The sequence below is a fragment of the Panthera onca genome, chromosome F2 (assembly GCF_046562875.1).
Source record: "Panthera onca isolate mPanOnc1 chromosome F2, mPanOnc1 haplotype 2, whole genome shotgun sequence".
Taxonomy (NCBI): Eukaryota; Metazoa; Chordata; class Mammalia; order Carnivora; family Felidae; genus Panthera; species Panthera onca.
The window spans coordinates 28,182,996-28,200,964 of record NC_138356.1 but is presented as its reverse complement, the minus strand read 5'-3'; the positions used below and the strand labels follow the sequence as shown (position 1 = coordinate 28,200,964).

General features: G+C 36.8%; 1 protein-coding gene across 1 annotated transcript in view; it reads right to left on the bottom strand.

Annotated features, from left to right (window-relative positions):
- The window catches only part of LOC132664216 (uncharacterized), a 493,245-nt gene that overhangs the window by 374,270 nt on the left and 101,006 nt on the right, over positions 1–17,969 (bottom strand). The window contains exon 2 of the mRNA XM_078441793.2: positions 750–1,425. The gene's annotated coding sequence lies outside the window, so the exon portion shown is untranslated. The remainder of the gene's footprint in view (positions 1–749; positions 1,426–17,969) is intronic.

The window sequence follows — 17,969 nt, the reverse complement described above, 5'->3', positions numbered from 1 at the left end:
TTTTATTTGACCAATGATGGAGGGCAACCCAGTCCACTGCTTGGCTTTATCAGGATTTTATTAAATCTCCTCTGAGGCTCCTCAGATTTTCACTTTTAGAAATAAATAATGCTTTAGGCCTTGCTTAAATCATTTTCATTATTTTGGGGTGCTTTTTAAATGATTTATGTTATGGTGCTTTAGTTGTTGACCTTATTTATGATGGCCATAATACAATTCTCTGTATTTCCTTTAAAATAATAGTAATGATGCCAATATGTTGAGGGGTTACAATATGCAAGGTGCTCTGCTAAATTCACTATAGTGATTGCCTCATTTAACCCTCAAAAGTCCTTTGAGGTAGGTACTGTCATTATTCCCAATTCATAGATGAAAAAGTAGAAGCACAGAGAAGGGAAAAATAACCGGCCACAGGTCACATAACTAATAGACTCAGCTCCGTATAAGTAGAACTCATGTTCTTAACCACTGTGGGTTACTGTGATTAATTTAGGAGGAAAGGAAATTAAGTATTTTTTAATTTCATAATTGGTTAATGTCCTAATGACTGACTTTTAAGATGAATACATTAAATGTATTATTAACTCCAAAAGCAAACAAAACTAGCTTGTTTTTGTTGGTATTCCCAGAAGTTTTTTCCTGAAAATTGATAATGCATAATAAAGCATCCTCATTCCTGATTCATAACATGACAGAATATATTCTGTTTTCAAACTTCTAAGAAAAATAAAAAAATTTTCTTGACTTACCAATATTTTAATACTAGAAGACAGGTATTCTAATTAATGACTGGCCTTTCCCTCTTTCTTTCCTTCTCCTCTTTCCTTCCTTCTTTGCTGCTATTATTTCACTTTTGAAGAGTACTTGTGGATGCTTCCCTTGCCCAACTTTAGAAATGTATAGACCTTTCTTGAAGTCAAGATTAGTTATGCAGTCATTGCAAGCCTGAGTGAAACTTACAAACAGATAAACACTGTTCCCATCTTCCTGACCATGATGTCTCTCTGAGAAGCTCTTGTTCCCTCTTTTCCTTTTGAGAAAGAAACGAAATTCTTCACACATATTAATGCCTTTACTAGATTAGACTTACTGGAGGTTTATGCCGCAGCACCATGGCTCAATATCTCTTGAAGATGTGTCTTCTCTCTTCTCTCTCCTTTTCTTTATCTCTACCTTTTGTTTCATCTCCGTACCTGTTTGTATGAAAGTACATCTTCCTCTCTGACTCCTCCCTTGGCTGACATCCATTCTCTCTCATTCAAGGGAGGAATTTTAGGAAAGAGGACTAGTAAAGGAACATAGAGTGATATTGAGGAAGACTAGAAGTCCTGAATTTCTCTAGGGAGATAATGAATCAAGCAGCAATAGTCTAGTATGGTTCTTCTTCCTCAGCCCAAGGATGCAAACCTGTTCTTCATAATGACTCTGGTGGGAGAAAAATAAAAGAGCAGAGAGAAGGGCTCAGTCATGTTTGGTATTGTACAACATGGAAGAGGATCAGTATAATTTGCTTTCTCAGTTTGGAATATAAGCTACAAATAGCAATTGTAGACAGCACTGCCCTAAATTGAGAGATATCCATGGGTTTCCAATGCAGTCTAGTTCTAACTCTGAATGATTCATGAGAGCGGGTACTCAGTTGCCAGGCTCCTCATCTATAATAAGCCTAACTCTTTCAAGGGACACTGATAAACCTTTGTATAGCTGTATTGACTGACTAAATGTTCTCCTTTAATAGGGTAGAGAAAAGGGATTTAAATAGATGGCACTTGAAATACCCTCCAGTTAGAAATGGTCTTATAATAAATGTATCCTAATTAACTATCACAAAATGTAAAGCCTGAGGTGACCAAGTAAGATCGAAAGCCATGTGCCCTCACAAACAGCTGAGATGAGGAGCACTACCCTCAAAACACCATGAAATGTAGGACAGGGATTAAGAACACGTTTTCAGGAGTCAGACCACCCGGTTTCAAATCTGACTTTATGTCCCACCTACTGTGTCACTACAACCACTCAGAGAATTTCTTTTTACTTCTGTACCTCAGCAATAATACTTCCCTTATAGGTGTGCAAAAATTGAATGAGGTAATGTGTGTGAGATATTGAGCATGCTGCCCGGCACATAAAAACAGCTTAGTGGAGGTTAACATAATTAAGGGAAGAGAAAGATTTACAGTTGCTTTCAACACTGAAGGATATGCTTTTATTCTCTCTTTTTTTAATTTTTAATTTTATTTTTAATTTTCTAAAATTTACATCCAAATTAGTTAGCCTATAGTGCAACAATGATTTCAGGAGTAGATTCCTTAATGCCCCTTACCTAGTTAGCCCATCCGCCCTCCCACAACCCCTCCAGCAACCCTCAGTTTGTTCTCCATATTTATGAGTCTCTTCTGTTTTGTCCCCCTCCCTGTTTTTATGTTATTTTTGTTTCCCTTCCCTTATGTTCATCTGTTTTTTTAATGAATTGAGGTGAATTTCTAAGAGAAAGACTTTAAGACAGACGTAGCATTTCATAGTTATCCTGAGGCTCTAACTTAGCGTTCTAGTTGCTTATTTACTTCTCTGTGTCACCTTCTCCAAATTCCATTAGCTGGGACAAGGACTCCGTTTTCTCCCTCTTGTATTCTCATCACGGCCACCATGTGAAGCATATAATATAGTGTTAGTGTAAAGAAAGACGGTGACTAGATATAGTATTATGTTGGTTTTCACTACTCACTTTTTCCCCAAAATATATGATTTTCCAACAGGAGATCATGATATTTTTACTTATTTTGTTTTCTTTTTTAAATTCATTTTTTAACTTTGTACTTGAAAACATTTTCAGATTCACAAGAAGTTGCAGCGATAGTACAGGAAGTGCCATGTACCCTTCACCCAGTCTTCCCCGGGTAGTTGTTGCCAACATCAAACCCAGGAAACTGACATTAGTACCATGTGTATGTAACTATATGCTATTTAATCACATGTAACAGCTTGTGTAACCACCACCACAATCAAAATATATAACTATTGCATCACCCCAAAGATCTCCCTCATTTTACCATTTCATAGTCACTTCCATTTCCTTGTTTTTCTTTTCTCAGTCTCTGGAAGCCACTAGTTGGTTCTCCATCTCTACTGTTTTGTCATTTTGAGAGTGCTATCTAAATATAATTATGTAATATGTGATTGTTTTTAGGACTAGATTTTTTTTTTTCATTTACCATAATGCGCTTGAGAACTAAGTTGTTGTTGCACATATTAATAGTTTGTTCCTTTACAGTATTGAGTGATATTTTTTGTATGGATGTACCATAGCTACCATGGCTTATTTAGCCCTTAACTCATTAAAGCCTATCTAGATTGTTTACAGTTTTCTGCCTATTAAAAATAAAGGAACTATGAACATTTGGGTATGCAGGAGTTTTTTTGTTTTATATATATATATACATATATATATATATATATATATTACTTTTTTAAATGTTTATTTTTGAGAGACAGAGAGAGAGAGACAGAGTGTGAGCAGGGGAGGGGCATAGAGAGAGGGAGACACAGAATATGAAGCAGGCTTTATGCTCTGAGTTGTCAGCACAGAGCCTGACACAGGACTCAAACTCACAAACCATGAGGTCATATACCTGAGCCGAAGTCAGATGCTTAACTGACTGAGCCACCCAGGCACTCTTATATATCTTTTAAATCTTTATTTATTATGAGAGAGAGAAGAGAGCACATGTGAGGGGAAGGGGGAGAGAGAGAAAGAGAGAGAGAGACAGAGAGAGCGAATCTCAAGCAGGACTCATGCTGTCAGTGCAGAGCCCAACGCAGGGCTTGATCTTGTGAATGGTGAGATCATGAACTGAGCCAAAATCAAGGGTTCAACACTTAACTGACTGAGCCACTCAAGTACCCTGGGTATGTAGTTTTTTTATGTGGCTATAAATTTTAATTTCTTTGGGATAAATACCCAGGAGTGAAATTATTGGGTCATATGATAAGTACACAGATAGTTTTATAAGAAACTGCTAAAACATTTTCCTGAGTGACTGCACCATTTTATATTCCCATAGGCAATACATGAGAGATTCAGTTTCTTCACATCCTTGCCAGCATTTGGTCACAGTTTATCAGCATTGACATTTTACCAGTATGAGTACATTTAGAAAACTTACTTCCATTTACATCCTTATGCCCTCCACTATCTAAAAGTGTCTTAAAGGTTTCCTCTTTATACATTGAAAACTACATCAGACAGTATTATAACTTTTGTTTCAAATGACAAGTAAAATTAAGAAAACTCCAGAAGAGAAGGAAAGTGTATTGTTTTTACACATATTTTTACTCTACTATTCTTTCTTTCTGATATTCCAACATTCCTGCTTTTTTCACTTTCTGTCTGCTAAAAGAACTTCCTTTATCTATTTTTTAGTATATGCCTGCTGACAACTATCTTAGTTGTCCTTTATCGGAAAATGTCTTGATTTATCCTTCATTCTTGAAGAGTAATTTTTGTTAGATACAGAATTCTAGGTTGACAGTTCCAGTGTTTCTGTACTTGAAAAATATCATACCACTTCCTTGGCTTCTGATGAGAAATGTGCTGTAATTTCAATAGTGTTTCCCTTATTGATAAGATATTGTTTCTCTTTTGCTGTTTTTAAGGGTTTTTTTTTTGTCTTTAGTTTTTAGAAGTTTGATTATGAATTGTGTTGGCATGGATTTCTTTGGATTTACTCTGTTTCATGGTTTGTTCAGCTCTTAAATCCTTTGTGAATTTTGCCAAAATTGGGAAATTTTTAGCCATTATTTCTTTGAAGACTTTTTCAGTCCCATTTTCATTCTTTTCTCCATCTAAGATTTCAAGGATATGAATGTTAGATCTTCTCTTATAGTCCTGAAGGCCCCTGAATGTCTGTTTACTTTTTGTTTCAGTTTATTTTCTTTCTCTTTTTCTATCAAGTGATTTCTATTTCTGTATCTTCAGGTTATCTTCTATCTTTTTTCCTCTTGTCCTCTTCATTTTACTGTTGAGCCCAGCAGCTAGTGTTTGGTTTGCTTTAGGGTGGTTTTTGGTTATTGTATTTTGAAGTTCTGAGATTTCGTTTGATTCTCTCTATATCCTACATATCCTATATCTTATATCCTATATCTTTATTGAGACTTTGTGTCTTTTCATTTGTTTCAAGCATAATTTTTTTAAATTTTTATTTATTTAAGTAATCTCTACACCCCATGTGGGACTCAAACTTATGACCCTAAAATCAGGGGTCCCATGGTCTTCTGACTGAGTCAGGCAGGCAACCCAAGCCTCTTCACAATTTTTTAATAAAGCATTTTCACAATGGCTGATTAAAAATCCTTGCCTGTTAATGATAACCTCTCTTTTATCTTGGTGTTGGCATCTATTGATGGACTTTTCTCCTTCAAATTGAGATAGCCCTGGCTCTGGGTATGATGGCTGATTTTCAAGAATCCATGAACATTTTAAATAGTATGTTATGAGGCTCGGCTGTTTCAGTAGACCTTTCCTGACACCACACCAGTGAGAAAATGGGGAACTTCGACCTAACTGCTAGATGGGGGAGGAACTTCAGGTTCCCCGCTTGACCCCCAGTGACACCAGGAAGGTGGGGAGGGGTAACCTGTTACTGTGGGCAGGGGCAGGATTCAGGTTCCCTGCCAATAAGGAGAACAAAGCAAGAGAAATTGAACCAAAAATGAAGAATCTTAGAACATGTGGCCCACCGATGTCCATCTGGGATATACAGGACATGACATTCCTAAAGGGTCTCGTGACTAATGTTTTACTACAGAATAAAGGGTAACCTTATCGTGACAATAGCCAACTTTCCACGGTCTTAGAGACCTTACTTTTAACGTGCACAAATTCTTTGGAGACTTGTACTACCTCTAACCCCTGCTGACTAAAAAGTATAGAATCAGTCACTCCTCACAATCCCAGTGCAGCTCTTTCAGCCCACGGTCCTGTCTCCATGCTATAACAGAACCACCCTTTTGCACTGAAAATGTCTCACTGGCCCCACATCACCCAACTAGGCCTCTACTGATACCACCATGGAAGTAGGAGAGGTAGACTGCCTTGTTACTCCTCACTATGTGGCCTCCACTGGTGTTGTATCATGTGGCTGCATTATCACTGGACATTGGAGACCCTGACTAGTTACAAGGCTTCCTCTGCCATTATCCCAGCGAGTAGAGAGAAGGATGTCTCATTACTGTCATGTGGGAATGGAAGTCCAGATCTCCGCTAACACTGGGATCCAGGGAGCCCATTGCTGCCTAGTAGGAATGAAAGACCCCCTTGGTATTTTTTGACACCAACATAGCAAGAAGAGTGTTTTATTCCATAGGGTGAGGGTAAAAGTCTATACTCCCCACTCAGCTTTTGCTGGTGTAAGTTGAATTAGGGCCACAAATTACTGTGTGGTCTTTGGTTGGAACAATACAGTTTCGATTTTTTTTTTATCTTTTCACTTTTTGGTCTTTGGCTAGATAGACAAAGCTTTTTTTCTAGTGTTTTCTTTTGTTTTTGTTAGCATTGATGAGTAGTTGGCTTCTCCAGTTCAGGATGTATATGGCAAAAAAAAAAAAAAGGAAACTCTCCACCATCCTGTTCCTCGGGTACTGTAGTTTCTAGCTTGTCTCTGCCTTTTTCTCTCCATTTTTAATAGCATATATTGTTTTATATGTAAGTTCCAGGAATTTTAGGTGATGATAATGAGAGGTATAGGGGGAAATACATCTATTATATATTTCTGCCATAGTATTTAGGTTTTTTTTTTTTTAAGTACTTTTTGTCAACTGTCTCTATGGAGAAAAAGAAAAGTAGAATTTGGGAGCAGAAGATGGAGAGAAAAGTAAAAACTCTGGCCCTGATAGTCTACAGCAACATAGGAATTAAGCAGCTTGGATCCCTGGTTATTAGAGCCTCCTGCAAGGCCTGGAAATATTCTTCGTGTCCAGCAACACAAACTTCCTTGGCTGCCCAAGAGCTAAACACAGAATGGATGAGGCCTGGAAGATAAGAGAGGAAGGAAATAGGTTGGGAAAACCACTAGTGGGTAAGAAGGTGAATCCTACTATGTCACATGGTATGGATTAAATAATGAGCTGTATTGGGGAAGATTATATGCCCAGGGCTCAGCCTCTCATTCCTTCCATCAACCCACAGAGAGGGGAATAGGACCCAAGCACTGCTGGAGACATGGTATGCCCTTGAGGAGAAGAATCCCATCCTCTTTGTTAGCCTTCCTTCCTATAAGGTAAATGCGGATGAGCAAAGAATTCAGCTCCAACTAGTCTGGGATTCATTGCCAGAGGAGTTGGCTTGAAAAGCCATCTGCCTAACAGTAGAAGAACATGGAGTTCATGGGAGGTTCAGTGTTTTCTCCAATTCTGTGGTAAGTTCAGTTCAGATGCAACCTTTCTAGCAGGAGGAGGGGACTTCTCAGCCACAACCCGCTCCTGGCTAGCACATTGTCCAGGTAACTCAGAATGAGATGTAAACATCACTTCCAGACGCATCTGTTCATTGGATCACACGTACCCCACTGTGTATTTCATAGCTAGGTCTACTCCTCCCTAGATACAAAATCCTTTTGGTTTCAAATTATTATTAGCCACAAAAGATGGACCCAATAAGTCAATATATATGAATAATAACAGGGATATATTAAAATAGATTTTCTTTAAACTGATAACAGTGAAAAGCAATACAGTTTCTTTAAAAGTCAGCAGTTACACAGCTTTGTGACACAGCAGGGAGTGAAATCCAGGTTTGAACTGCAATGTCACTTCCTTCTATTGCAATACGAGACAGCCTAAGCTGCCTTTTCTGTAAAAAAGATGATATCATTTTTTCTGAGTCTCAAGAAAATGCCACCATCTTTCCTTCCAATCATTATAGCAAACCAGATAAATCTGCATACTTATTTTTTAAGACATCTTTACCTTAATCATAAGTTAACTTTATTGTTCACTGCAACTGCCCCAAAATTAAATTCTTGCTAAAATTTGCATCATTTAACTGTGACAAAACAAGCAGTTTAACTAGTATTTTAGTCTTGTGTAAACAAAGTAATTAACAGACAAAAAGAATTTCACTTTTCAGCTGATTGTCAGGAGGCTTTGCTGACAGATCAAAGGAAGAGATAAATGAAATTATAAATCAAAAGCTGTCAGCACTGACTTCAATGTAAATCAGTGCTGACTAGAATCAACATACACAATACTTAGTCATTTTACAAAAAATATTTATCATCTGTCATATTTTGTTAGAAGGACTTAAAGAAGATTCAACACATGACTGCTGATTAATGGGTGGTGTGCAAGGACTGAAAGCATCCCAGGCTGAAGAAGTGTGTTAGTGATATAGTCACACATAAGAAAATGACAAAGGAATGTTCTATTCAACACCAAATCTCTCCCTTTTTCCAGCATAGATGTGCAGGCAATGTATTGAGAAATTGGCAATGAACATGCAATATTTAGAAACATAAATGCAGCCCCGCTGAGAAATATCCTGGTCCAATTACTTGGGCTTCTTTCGGGATAAAATTAAGTTGCCAGGCAACGGACAAAGATCTAATTTCTCAGAAATAAGAGTGTATGTGAGGCGGTGTGTGTGAGGGAGGCAGACAGAATACACAAAGCGCCTTGATTCTAAATGGTTAGATATGACAGATTTGTTGTGATGGTGAATATAATAATGGGAAGGTGTTAATAAAATTGATTTTTCAAAAATATGGATTCTTACAAAGCAAACAATCCCCCCTCTATGCCCCCCCCCATCTTTTTTTTTCAAATGGCCGTGATGCAGACATGAGAAAACCAACCTGTGGTAACTGATCAGGTAAGAGGCCAGGCTGTGACTTCTCTGTGTGTGCCACAGCATAGCATTAGGAGGCAAGAACTGAGAGAGGCATATTTCTTGATGCTCCTGCTGAGCAGGAAATATATGATGTGGCTAGAACTACAAAGGGTCGCAGCTTTTATTCACCATAGGATAGAAAAGCTAAGGCCAGTAAAGGAAGGCCTCAGCCTCCCATTGGAAAGGCAGCAGTGTAGAGATGAGCAAGGAGCATCATTCTCATTTTTTTGTATGTGTATGAAAAATCAAAGTATTTGCTTGTAAAGTCGGTAAGGGATAACACATATTGTTTTCCAAATCTCTAGCAAGGTATTCAACAAAGGTCCAAACTCATTCCTACACACACACACACACACACACACACACACACACACATACACACACACTCCTCCTTTTTAAGTACATGATTGTCACCTGCTGCAATCTATGCAAATGTCTGTTCCAGATCTATCCTAATTGGATAAAAAAAGCAATAAATGTAATGGGACATAGTTAACCTCCCAAAGGCCTATTAGTCTGCTCAACTGTGACAGCTAGGAGGAAATTCAAGTAGTTCTAATAAATCACCCAAAGGCAGAGAGCAACTGCTAATAGAGAATCTCAGGGGAAAAAAAATCTGATGGAAAACATTCTGGCTTTATAGATTATGAATCTACAGTTTCTTTAAACCTTACCCTAGCTTCCATCTGTCTCTGGTATCCTCCATCCAGTACTGTTTTTCTACAGAAGCGAGCTTGAATTGGTGCTCCCTAAATCTGACTTTTTACTCTGTAGCGTTTCCATAATGTTTTCTTGGCTCACCATAGACCTTATGGAAAGTCTTATTGAAAAGGTCCAGTGCTTAGTATCACTTTCTCACATGGCCCATTGCATGCATATGAATGTACACACATGCTTCACATACACAGGCTGAAAATTCAAAATGAGACCAGCACTATAGCATGGACTCTTGGTATTCACAGATTTAGCATCCTAGGTTTTGGTATTCACAAAACAAAATTTTGAAGACAATGAGAGCTTGTGATTTTTAATTTAGCTGAAGTAAAAAAAAAAGTTTATTTTCTTAAAACATGTTTTTAGTTTATTTATTCATTATTTGAGAAAGACACAGACAGCATGAGTGGGGGAGGGGCAGAGAGACAGAGAGAATCCCAAGCAGGCTCCACACTGTCAGCAAAGAGCCTGATGTGGGGCTTGAACCCACAAAATCGTGAGATCATGACCTGAGCCGAAACCAAGAGTTGGACACTGACCAACTGAGCCACCTAGGTGCCTTAAAAAAGTTTCTCAGGTTGTTTTGAAGAGTATGTTTTATAGGTCATGGGTCAGCTCAGTTAATTGTCAAATATCCTGTTCATATTGTGTGTATTTTAGATGAGAGGTTAAATGACTTATTCAGGGGCCACAAATGGTGAATAGATATGCTGAATCCAATGTAGATCTCTTGAACCATGCCTAGAAAATAACTCAAATTATGAATGTTCTCACATAACCACATCAAAGGTTGTTCCAAACCCTTTTTTTGAAGAATTTACCAGACTCATTTTGCACATCAGGAAACAAAGTTTTTACAAGTTGAAGGTTGAATTGCTTAGAGCACAGTAAAATGATACTTTTATGTGTTTCATAAATTTTGAAGCTATATGACTTGGAGAGCTATCGACAACTTTTGCAGTTAAATATTTTTACTGAACGGTGCAAGTTATCTGTTTTCCAAATACAATCCACATCTTAAAACATTTTTTTAACTTGCTTCTTTTCTCTCTTAGTTCTCTCTCTATGACTCCATAGGGGCATGCTGGCAGGATTCTTCAAGGCTTCAGAAGATGTTTCTGACCACTTGCTGCCTGTGGGTCTTTGCAAACCACTAGCCCACGGACAATAGCAGATTGGAGGGACAATATGCCAATGGGTGAAAGAGCCCCTCGGCTGGCTGCTGGACAGGAGAGAACGGTAGCACACACCCCTAAGAGGCTGGGGCAGACCCTTCCCAGTGGTCAGCAGAGGCACAACATTCATAGTCCTTGCCCCAGGAAAGAAACAGCCCTATTTTCCTTACCTATAAAGAAGCCAGCAACCTGACCCACAACACTTAGGGGAAATACATCTACAGGTAAACAATAATAAGAAATAGAATTTGTATAAGGTACTTATTCACTTAAGACTGGAAAATCATGTTGGGGAAAAAAAAACCCAAAAACTGGTAGCTTTCATTGAAACAGAAGTAATAGAAGAGATGAACAAAATCTTCAGACAAAAAGTAACAAGAGTCTTCAGGAAGTAGAATTAGAGCTCCAAAAAGACTTTCTAGAACTAACAAATGTGGTTTCTGCTTTTTTAAAACTTACATTTAAAAACAAAAAGAAAAAAAAGAAAGATGTATGCTAATTAGCCATTTAGGGTTCTCAAAGATTAAGAGAGATATGTTACAAAAAAATTAAGTTTCACAGAGCTGGAATTTATGAGAGGCCATGAGCCACACAGAACAGACCCAGAAGATCTAATGTAACAAGAATGCCCAAAAGGACAGTGGGGTATAGATGGGAGATGAATTATTAGACAAAACTTTTTTAAAAAAAAGAAATCTACCCTGAATTGTAGAATATTCAGATCAAGATTTCACCATGCCATAGGCAGTGTTAATAAACACACACACATACACACACACTCACGTCTAGACAGATCATGGCAATGTTTCTGAAATGGAAGAAGAGAGAAAAATCTTACAACTTTCAGAGAGAAAATTACAGAAGAAAGACACACTTCTCAAATCATCTTTCATTAAGAGTTAAGTCTCGATGATGCCAGAAGGATCAGAATTTTGTAAAATGCATTCTAAAACAATTATTGAAGATGTAAAGCAAACCATCATGCTGTAAACCTTAAACTTATACAGTGATGTATGTCAATTATTTCTCAATAAGACTGAGAAAAAGAATTATTGAAAAAGAAAATATAATTTAAGAGACAGTCTCACAATAACATGAGACTAAAAATTCTTAATTGTTTTAACTAAGGATTTGAACCAAGCATGGAAGGAAGTAGGAAATAAAATATTTTCTAAAGGTTTCATGTTTGTGTGAAGTGTAGAAGAGACAGCAAGGAAAACCTTGTAGGAAGAGAGTATAGTTATTATTTAACACTCTTAAAATATTAGAAAAATACATGTTTAATTTTGATTGTTAAAGACTGGAATCAAACTCTATAATGAATAAGAATAAAGAGGAACAAAAAGAGAAATTTGCCAAGACAAAGGCAAGAAAAGGAAAAACAAAAGAAAAAAGAAAAAAACGGCAAAAAAAACAGTAGCTTAAGTAAGATTTAAGAAATAAAACCCATGTTACATCACCAAAGTAAATATGAAGAAATACTGAAAATAAGTAAAATGTTTAATCTAAGAAAATGGAAGGAAAAACAAAATAGCAAGGAATCAATCATAATAAATACTGTAAGTAGTGAGAAATAATTAAAATAGAAAACAAAATATTAAAAGAATAATAAAAGCAAAACCTAATTCTTTGGAGATGAATTAAATAGATAAAAAACCTGAATGAGGAAATAAAAAATTTTAAGAAAGGAATATGAAGGAATATAACTGTAGATAAGGCAGCAATGAAAAGAATCACAATATACCACGTGACTTCATAGCAACATATTGAAGTAGCCAGAGCAATGGTGCCAGTGGTGCCTAATACGAATGCAGGGGTGAGAATGTTCTCTCTCTGCGTCATCCCATATGGTAGCCACTAGCTACATGTAGCTGTAGAGCACGTAAAATGTGGCTGGTAAGATTGGAGAACTAGCTTTCCCCCTAAGGTCAGGAACAAGACAAGGATGTCCACTCTCGCCACTGTTATTCAACATAATATTGGAAGTCTTAGCCTTGGCAATCAGACAACACAAAGAAATAAAAGGCATCCAAATCGGCCAGGAGGAGGTCAAACTTTCACTCTTCACAGATGACATGATACTCTATATGGAAAACCCAAAAGATTCCACCAAAAAACTGCTAGAATTGATTCATGAATTCAGCAAAGTTGCAGGATATAAAATCAACGCTCAGACATCAGTTGCATTCCTATACACCAACAATGAAGCAACAGAAAGAGAAATCAAGGAATCAATCCCATTTACAGTTGCACAAAAAACCATAAAATACCTAGGAATAAATCTAACCAGAAAGGTGAAAAATCTATACACTGAAAAGTATAGAAAGCTTATGAAAGAAATTAAAGAATACCCCAAAAATGGAAAAAGATTACATGCTCCTGGATAGGAAGAACAAATATTGTTAAAATGTCAATACTACCCAAAGCAATCTACATATTCAATGCAATCCCTACCCAAATAACACCAGCATTCTTCACAGAGCTGGAACAAATAATCCTAAAATGTGTATGGAACCAGAAAAGACCCCAAATAGCCAAAGCAATCTTGAAAAAGAAAACCAAAGCAGGAGGCATCACAATCCCAGACTTCAAGCTATACTACAAAGCTGTAATCATCAAGACAGTATGGTACTGGCACAAGAACAGACACTCAGATCAATGGAACAAAATAGAGAACCCAGAAATGGACCCACAAATATATGGCCAACTAATCTTTGACACAGCAGGAAAGAATATCCAATGGAATAAAGACAGTCTCTTCAGCAAGTGATGCTGGGAAAACTGGACAGCAACAGGCAGAAGAATGAACCTGGACCACTTTCTTACACCATACACAAAAATAAACTCAAAACGGATGAATGACCTCAATGTAAGACAGGAAGCCATCAAAATCCTCAAGGAGAAAGCAGGCAAAAACTTCTTTGATCTTGGCCACAGCAACTTCTTACTCCACACGTCTCCAGAGGCAAGGGAAACAAAAGCAAAAATGAACTACTGGGATCTCATCAAAATAAAAAGCTTCTGCACAGTGAAGGAAACAATCAGCAAAACTAGAAGGCAACCGACAGAGTGGGAGAAGATATTTGCAAATGATGTATCAGATAAAGGGTTAGTATCCAAAATCCATAAAGAACTTATCAAACTCAACACCCAAAAAACAAATAATCCAGTGAAGAAATGGGCAAAAGACATGAATAGACACTTCTCCAAAGAAGACATCCAGAGGGCCAACTGACACATGAAAAAATGCTCAATATCACTCATCATCAGGGAAATACAAATCAAAACCACAATGAGATACCACTTTACACCTGTCAGAATGGCTCACATTAACAACTCAGGCAACAACAGATGTTGGCGAGGATGTGGAGAAAGAGGATCTTTTTTGCATTATTGGTGGGAATGCACGCTGGTGCAGCCACTCTGGAAAACAGTATGGAAGTTCCTCAAAAAACTAAAATAGAACTACCCTATGACCCAGCAATTAATTGCACTATTAGGTATTTATCCAAGGGATACAGGTGTGCTATTTCGAAGGGACACATACACCCCCATGTTTATAGCAGCACTATCAACAATAACCAAAGTGTGGAAAGAACCCAAATGTCCATCGAGGGATGAATGGATAAAGAAGGTGTGGTATATATATACAATGGAGTATTACTCAGCAATCAAAAAGAATAAAATCTTGCCATTTGCAACTACATGGATGCAACTGGAGGGTATTATGCTAAGTGAAATTAGTGAGTCAGAGAAAGACAAAAATCATATGACTTCACTTGTATGAGGACTTTAAGAGACAAAACAGATGAACATAAGGGAAGGGAAACAAAAATAACATAAAAACAGGGAGGGGGACAAAACAGAAGAGACTCATAAATATGGAGAATAAACTAAGAGTTACTGGAGGGGGGATGGGCTAAGTGGGTAAGGGGCACGAAGGGATCTACTGTGGAAATCATTGTTGCACTACATGGTAACTTGGATGTAAATTTTAAAAAATAAAAAATAAAATTAAAAAAAAGATTGGGGAACTAATTTTTTTCAATTTCATTCAATTTAAATAGCTACCTATGGTTAGTGTCTACTGTATCGGGTATGGGGCAGCACAGAGGAAACAAGGAGACCCCCCCCAAATTTGACATAAGAAGGAGAAAATTTGAGTAAACCACTAATCATACAAAAGATCAGTCAAAAACCTACTAATTTAAAAAGCAACAAACCTAGACATAACAGCTGGCTTCTACCTGATGTTTAAAGATGATCACCATAGTAGTAAAAATATTACAGATTATTTAAAAATAAATAGAAGTTTCTCTAATTCATTTTATAAAGTTGGGAAAATCTTGATACCACAACTTGACTAAGATACTGCAAAAACAACACTGTAGGCCAATTTCACTAATGAATACTAGTGCATGACTCCAAAAATCAACAAATCAAATCCAGTAGCATGTTAGAAGATTAACAACTGAGTTTTCTACTAAAATTATTGGTGTGGTTCAAGAGCAGAAAATCTGTCAACGTCACTCACTGCACCATTAAATTAAAGAAGGAAAAATATATGATTATAGGAATAGATGCTGAAAGCATATGATAAAATGCAAACTCATTCCTAATAAAAACTTTAAAAAATAAATTACTTAAACATGTTAAAGGTTACCCAAAATCAATAGCAAACACTATGCATGGTGAAATACTGTAACCAATTCCAGTGGATCATGAAAAAAGAGAAATAATGTATCTTTATTGCTAATTAAAATTATTTTAGACATCCTAATGCTCCAACACAATAAATAGAAATAATTACTATCAATTTGCAAGGGTAAGCTAAATTGGCTTTCTCTGCAAATGAATAAATGACTTAAATGTTTTCTTACACTGAAATATTATAGGGGTGCCTGAGTGGCTCAGTTAGGCATACAACTCTTGATTTGGGCTTAGGTCATGATCTCACAGTTTGTGAGTTTGAACCCCACATCAGGCTGTGTGCTGGGTGTGGAACCTGCTTGGGATTCTGTCTCTGTCTCACTCTCTCTCAAAATAAGTAAGTAAACTTAAAAAAACCTGAAATATTACAATAAAATCCAGAAAATTTTGTATATAAATTTAACATGTAAGACATCTTTTCCAGAAGTCAAGGACTCCAGAATCCTCAAAATAATCAAAGAACAAACCTGGACGCAAAAACAGAATAACTGAAGTAATTCAAAAAACTATTTGCCAGAGGAATTAAAATGGAAAATGAGCAAATAAAAAGGTGTTTAATCACACAAGTGGTCAGAAAGGTGCAGATTATAACTAGAGGGAGATATCATTTTTTAAGACATTAAATTGGCCTACAATTTAAAAGAATAATAACATCTAGGGTTGGTAGAATATTAATTGCTACAATCTTTGGGATTTAATATGGCAAAATTTGTTAAAAGTATATGACTAATGCCTGGAAAGCCACGTTGGGATTTATCCCTTAGAACTAAGTGTGTGTATATATGGGAGCTGCATTGCAGCATTAACTTGAGTAGTATAAACCTACTACTATATGTTAACCAGTGGAAGAACTACAGAACATTATGTGACCATTTGAAAGAATGTGTTGGAGCTATGTCTGTTGTCCTGGTGATACAGATGCATATGTTTTATTCTTCTATGTGAAAATCAATTTGTAAGGTATATAATATGATTCAGTTTTTATATAAAGTAAATCCTATGTATGTGCTTAAATGCTTCTGGGATGAGGAAAAAACGTGTGGAAAGACATACCTATTAGACCGTGTATTTGTTGCTATTTGATATTTTCCCATTTTATTGTTTTTTAATTTTTTTAAACTTTGTTTATTGTGAGAGAGACAGAGACAATGGAAGTGAGGCAGGAGCAGAGAGAGAGGAAGAATGCAGGCTCCTCACTGTCACAGCTGAGCCAGATGTGGGGCTCGAACCCACAAACCGTGAGATCATGACCTGAGCAGAAACCAAGAGTTGGACACTTAACTGACTGAGCCACGCAGGTGCCCCAATATTTTCCCATTTTAAACCTTCTTTTACATTATATTTTTTATTTTTGAAAAGTAAAATATTCTTGGTGTAGCAAATGAAATACTAAACTACACAAAGAAAAGCTAATTATTGCCCCTGCTTCATGTCTCTATTCCCTTTCTCCAATACCACCCCTTGTGATAACAAATGTTAACAGCCCAGGAGGTATTCTTTCTCATCTTTATTCTTGCTTAAACAAATATGAATATATACAAGCATATGTTCATACATAATGGTTTGCTTATTTCTACTAGATTAGTATCATGCTGCACATATGACTTGGTGACTTGATATTTTTATCAAGTAATCTATCAGGGATATTTCTGATATACAAGTGTGAGTTTGTGTGTGTGTGTTTGTGTGTGTGTGTGTGTGTGTGTGTGTGTGTGTGATTGTATTTCTTTTTTCTCCCTCTGTTTTAGTTCATATACTAAACACAGTGGTGGGGCGCCTGGGTGGCTCAGTCGGTTAAGCAGCCGACTTCAGCTCAGGTCATGATCTCGCGGTCCGTGAGTTCGAGCCCCGCGTCGGGCTCTGTGCTGACAGCTCAGAGCCTGGAGCCTGTTTCAGATTCTGTGTCTCCCTCTCTCTGACCCTCCCCTGTTCATGCTCTGTCTCTCCCTGTCTCAAAAATAAATAAAACGTTAAAAAAAAAAATTTTAAACACAGTGGATATAACACAAATGTTCAAATAAATATTGGGAGGTTTTATCTTTTTTGATATTGGTTTGGCTTGATTTTGTGTTTCTGTTTTTGTTTTTGTGTTTTTGTTTTCCAGTCTTCTCTCCCCGTCTTTCACAGACCACGCTATTAAAACTCAATACTGCAGATGAGTAGAAATTGAAGAATTGTTATTTTTTAGTAAATCTGGTCATTTTTTTCTCTTTAAAATGGTCAGTTATCTAGATAATCTAGTAAGGACAAAACTGAAGGGAAAATGAATTTATTGATGCTGTATACTATTATGTTCCAATTTTTATTCCTTGTATTTCACTTATATTCTTATTATATGGTACTCCTTATATACGAAGAGTAATTTAATAATAAGAATGTGTATGAAAAATCCATCTCAAGTAATGTAACAGGTTAATTCAGAAGTTGGGGAGAAGAGGGTGCTCAATAAAATGCCTTACTAACCCCAAAAAAGAGTCATTTGGGAAGAA